Genomic DNA, 6,000 nt, shown 5'->3' with positions numbered 1-6,000 from the left:
TTGTGAGCGACCAGATTTGTCCTGCAGGCTCTGGTTTTGCTGTTGCACCTGTGACAGGTGGTAGTTATCTGCACCCTCGTGGTTTGAGCTTTACAGACCGGCGTTTTACCTTGTGATAATGTCATGATTCAGACTCAGTAATTTAGATAATAAATCATCATTAACTGGCATTTCTATAGCACTCATCTAGTCTTACTGACCTCTTAGAGCTTCATTCATATCTGCCCCCCTAATAAACTGGAACACTGTAAGAAAACCCAGAAGACCAAGGAAGCACATCCCAGAATCATCCAGATGTGGGGTGATGGTGATAACCTCAGTGTGGCAGCAACAACAATAAGGAAACCGGCCAGATACCAAACAAAATTAGGTAGCCCTAGATTTTAACAAACAAGGACCATCTCAACTGATACTGTGCCCTAAAATCTGGATGAAACGGTGCAAAGTTGAACTTTTTAATGCCTTAGAAGAGATATTATACATGCCCACTTCTTTTATTTCTTAGTCCCAGCTGTTTTTTCTCAGACTCGCTCAGTCCAGATTTCGTTGCAGCGGGAGAACCGGGAGGGAGGCCTACAGGATAGAGGGTGTCCTCACCGACAACAACCCTGCGAGGTGTGGAAAAGCATCCAAACCCTCACCAACTACCGAGGACAGAGCCCCCCAACCCCTCACAGCAGCCTCAAACCTGCAGAGGAGCTCAACACCTGGTTTGAGACCACTCCTCCCCTGCAGCTCTTTCCCCCACCACCTCCTCCCCTTCACCCAGCTCTACGCCAATGACACCACTGTGGTTAGGCTCATCTCTGATGGAGATAAGACAGCGTACAGGGTGGAGGTAGAGAAGTTGTCCTGCTGGTGCTCCGAAAATAACCTGAAGCTGAACGTCCTTAAAACCAAAGAACTCGTAATGGACTTCAGGAGGCACAGACAGGTCCACCACGGGTGGAATCTGTCTCCACCCTCAGGTCTCTGGGCACCCACATCTCCACTGATCTCACCCACAACTCAGAGTACGCAGGGGCCACAACTGAGAACAGGAAGGCTCCACAGAGGGCCATTAACACCGCCCAAAAAAAAACCTTGGGTGCCCTCTGCCACCCCTGGAAGCCATCGCCAGATCCTCCTGGGGCAGAGCCATCACAGGTGACCCATAAACCCCGCCCACCACCTATTTGACCTTCTGCCCTCTAGTCAAGCTTCAGGTCAGTCATGTCCCACAACTCCAGACTCACTAACAGCTTCTTCACCTGGTCGATTCAGACTGTTAACAAACAGTATCCCCCACACCGCACCAATCTGAGCCAGGGTCTGAGTAACCACTCAGACTACGTCTTCGTTTGCTCCGAGCACTTTGTTCTCCAGTGTGTGCCGTTCTGTTGTTTTGGAGATATTCCTCCTGACTGTATATTTATTCCTGCTGTCCTACTATTTATATTTTATTCCTGCACAGTTGGTGGGGTGCACCCATAATTTTGTTGTACATGTACAATGCCAAAAAAGGGCTATTCTATTCTGTTATTAAAACTATTGCCCACCTCTTTATATAAGCAGTTTCTACTGTGTGTGTGTGTGTGTGTGTGTGTGTGTGTGTGTGTGTGTGTGTGTGTGTGTGTGTGTGTGTGTGTGTGTGTGTGTGTGTGTGTGTGTGTGTGTACTGGGGAAAATGGCATTGCTGTTTGTTCATAATGTTCTCTGGAATTATATTTGCCAATTTTTTAATGAGGTTCTGCTGTGAGAAAAAGAGAAGGAAAAGCATTACACCGGAAATCTATTTCCGTAGCTTAATAGATTACGTTTTATTAAAGCGTTTCATTATCCTCCCTCCCTTTGAAGCAATAAAAATACCTCAATTACATTATTATTAATAGGAAAACGTTTGAAAATGGAGCAGTACCTCCACTAAGCTAGAAACGCCTTCATACCACGCATGGATCGAGTCACTGGATCCAGATTAGTTTGTGATATTTCATGAAGAACATCAAGAAACTGAATAAAACGTGTTTCTGAAGATAAGACAGCTGATCATCCCTGAAATGATAAAGCTGACAAATGAGCTTCACCTGCAGGACGTCGGGGTTCAACCTCAGAAACCTCCAGAGGGAAGTCAGGTGATCAGCTCCAAAAGACACAGCTTCATTATTTATTTCTACGTTTGGAGCCTTTTCTGGGCACATCCAAAAACTGAAGACCTAAAACTCATTAACAAGATTTCCTTTCAACATGTAAATGAATCAGAACTGTAGCAATATTGAGATGTATTGACTTTTGTATAGTATTTTTTTCTCTTCTCTCTCTTTTTTCTTTACTAAATGTACCTGTTTATTGTTTACATGTTTGAAATAAATTAACGAACAAACAGATCATGTCTCCTCTGGGAGGACCTCTCAGATGTGTTGGAGAATGCAATACTTGACTAGACTTTAATGGACAGACATGCAATGGAAAGGTTTATTGCACCGCTAAAGAATCATTTGAAAACTTGATCGCTCCAAAGTTGGTTGCGTGTTTATGTAAATCAACTTTTTCAGCAATCCAACAATAAGACAAACTGATGTATGTCCCTGGCAGAGGTTTTCATAAGATGGAGAGATGAGAGCAGCTTAAAGTGCAGCAATGATGACAAATGAAGAACTTTTAATAATTCAAAGCTGATCGTTGTGGAGCAGGCGGAGACCTCATATCAACACAAGATTTGATTTTCACTTGTTCTGTGAACCTGTTAGCATCCGCCAACCAACTGTTGACTCTTCTGGGGTTAGGGTTGGGTTTCGTTTTAGCCTCAAGCTAAATGAGCAAATATTCATAAACTGCAACATTTTACCTTCCAAATGAGGTCTGGCGCTGAGCGGGCGGACGGTGAGAGGTTAGCGTTCAAACAGAAACAACAGGATCACTGCGGAGCTGAAAAATTGGATGAGAACGACTAAATTACAGACAGAGCATTTAGAGGGGGCAGAGTGTCAACCGCTATCATGTCAGAGGTCAGAAGTAACACAGCTGATTAATTTACATGCAAATGTAATGGATTATTACTTTAACCCTAAACCGGAGCTCCGGCGCTGATTGAGCTGCCCGAAGCGAGGTAGGGCGGAGCAGCACACACAACCCCATTTTGCTAAAGTGCCCTCGCTGTTGGTTTACATAAAACTCAAACGGCTCTCAGAAGGGTGGGAAAATAAAAGCAGACGAAGGACAGAGAGGAGCACACACGTCTGACATTAATACAAACCCAAAGTCGCAAAGCAAGGGGTCGCGGGCGGTTTGGCTGGAGCAGAGCGAAGGGCCTGCAGCAGCACAACAGAAACGATGGAAACATCTGTTACAGCTGGCACCACCATCTCTCCGCCTGCCTCGCATCCTGTCTGTCATTGTGTCTGATACGGCTCTCATCCTGCCCGTGCTTCTCTGCCTCACCTCCGTCCTCCATCAGCACGTCCTCCGTCTTCCTGCTCGTGTTACATCAGCGCCACACTTTCTCCTTTGAACATGAAAACTTTTTTTCTTGTCCAGCATATCATTTCAGAAAACCTTTAGATGATAAAAAGACAATAAATATAATGCGGTATGTCTCTAAAGGGTGAGTGGCAGGACGACACTTGCTCCTGATGAATGAACCAAATTTCCATGCACAGGTGATCTGGATCACCAGAATATACCAGAATCTGAATTTTGTGTATGAAAGTGTATAATTTTTTCGCCGCCTGCTCTCGTTCTCTTTCGACGGGTGGCTGAAGGTCAAAGAGCTAAAAGACAATACTGAAGAAACGGCCTTGGAAGGATCCAGAAAGCATAAATACATTTATTAAATCACATGAAAATATATTTTTTGTGTATGTATGAATTGACATTATGAGGCTTATTTTAAAACAGCTTCAAAACAGCTCCAGTAAAACCATGAAGGAGGAAAAACCAGAGCAGTGGCTGCTGTGAGATAAAAACTTCATATCTCTAAAACGTCAGATTTACAAAAAGACTGAAACTGGTGGTGAATTTAAAGTTGGCTCAGTGATCCCTCGAGCCATGAAACCTAATCAGCGCTAAACCAACCATGTAAACTTTTAAGATTTAGAAGGAAAAACTGCAGCTAAGCCCCCAAATTTCACACAGTGTTCTCAACAAAATTAGAGGCTTGTTGCTGCCCACATCCCCGCGGACGCTCTACAAAGGGTTCGGGGGTCAGCCACCCCTGTGAGCAGCACACCTGGATTAGGTGGAGATGATGCGACTCATTCAAGGGCACTTTCACCAGGATGAATATAATGCAACTGAGCTGGAAAGCTTCTGGCTACTGGATGATCCTCTTTAACTATCAGGCTGCAGAAATCCCCCCACAGGCTGAAAACCTCAGTGAGGTGCACAACACATAAACACTCCTGCGGTGCCCCACATAGCCTGCAGAATTAATAAGCTTGTGTCTGCCCGTCACACATTGTAGAGTTGTTCCAATTTCAAAGAAAAGCAGAGTGTAACATGTACAACGTGAAGAGTCTGGAGGCTTTTTTTCCAGTGGCTGCTTCGTCAAATTCAAACCTCAGAGACAGTCGGTCAAATATCTGAATGCTGCAGCAGTTCAATAACCTGAATAAAGTTTTGCATTGTTTTTCTGCAATCCAGGGATTAGCACAAACTCAACGTTTCGCAACCAGCATACGTGTGAATCAGCATCAGAGAAGATGAGCCTGCTGCTCACCTGATCAGACTTCAGTAAAGTCTTCATGTTGATCTCTTTTCTGGCTTCTTGTTTCAAATCTTACCGAATGAAACACGATGAATATTTGACCATTTATGATGAACATGTCGTGTCTCTTGGTCTCTCAGTCAAATCCACTCCTTATTAATAATGGATTGGATTTATACAGCGCTTTTCAAGGCACCCAAAGTGCTTTACAATACCACTATTCATTCACTCTCACATCCACACACTGGTGGAGGCAGTTGTAGCCACAGCTGCCCTGGGGCAGACTGAAAGAAGCGAGGCTGCCATATCGCACCATATGAACATCACCTCTGAAGTTACAGCGGTTTTAGTAGAGACACGGCTGAGCGTTTTGCATTTTGTATAACAGCTGCCGACAGATTTTTAGACAGAAAACTGTTGTTGAAGTACAGAGAGAGAGAGAGCTGTGCATGAAGTGCATCGGGTGAGAAAGCCACATCTCACTGATTCTGATGCGTCGGCGGGTCGAGCTTTGTGTTTACGTCTCTGTGCAGGATCCGTGTTCCTGCTCTCGTTTACTGTTTTACCTGTTTGGTGGTTGTTGAACCTTTGTGAGGTTTAACCTGAGATTCTGGCGTTTTGGGCAAAATAAATTTATATTAAAAATAGATTCAGGATTTTAATGAATTGATATCACGTTAGATGATATACCAGAATCGATTTTAATCGATAAATCGATAATCAAAACCCACCCCTAGTGGGGAACTTCTCGAGGGCCGGTGTCCTGCAGGTTTAGATGTGATCTTGATCCATCACAGCTGATTCAAATGGCTAAATGACCTCAACATGTCCTGAAGTTCTCCAGAGGCCTGGTAATGAACTAATCATTTGATTCAGGTGTGCTGACCCAGGGTGGGACCAAAAATCTGCAGGACACCGGCCCTTGAGGCCTGGTGTTCAATTCAATCTTATTTATATAGCGCCAAATCACAACAAAAGTGCACCCCTGATTTAGATTGTGGGTCAACAAATAAATCCCAGAGTCACATTAGAAACTGGGATTGTTGTGGAGGGCCGCAAACCACCCAAAAAACAACCAGTTCAGCCAATAAGCTGGAATCACTTCTGCTCTTTATAAACTGCTGGTGTTGAGCAGATGTTACAATAAGGCTATGAGAATGTGAAAAGGACAAACATTTAATCTATGTTACTGTTTTGTTCCTTTTAGCCCCAACTTGTCCCCTTTCAATTCACTCAGTGCACCGCTGCCACCCCCTCTGTAATCTCTTTTATGCCACGTACAAAGACGAGTGACTGGGCCGTGCCACAGACATCACACC

This window comes from Aulonocara sp. 'chitande type north' Nkhata Bay, linkage group LG5 (assembly GCF_057382095.1).
Source record: "Aulonocara sp. 'chitande type north' Nkhata Bay isolate Kocher_YH1m ecotype deep benthic linkage group LG5, A_spYH_male_GT1.1, whole genome shotgun sequence".
Classification (NCBI taxonomy): Eukaryota; Metazoa; Chordata; class Actinopteri; order Cichliformes; family Cichlidae; genus Aulonocara; species Aulonocara sp. 'chitande type north' Nkhata Bay.
Note: the sequence above shows the minus strand (reverse complement) of the source record.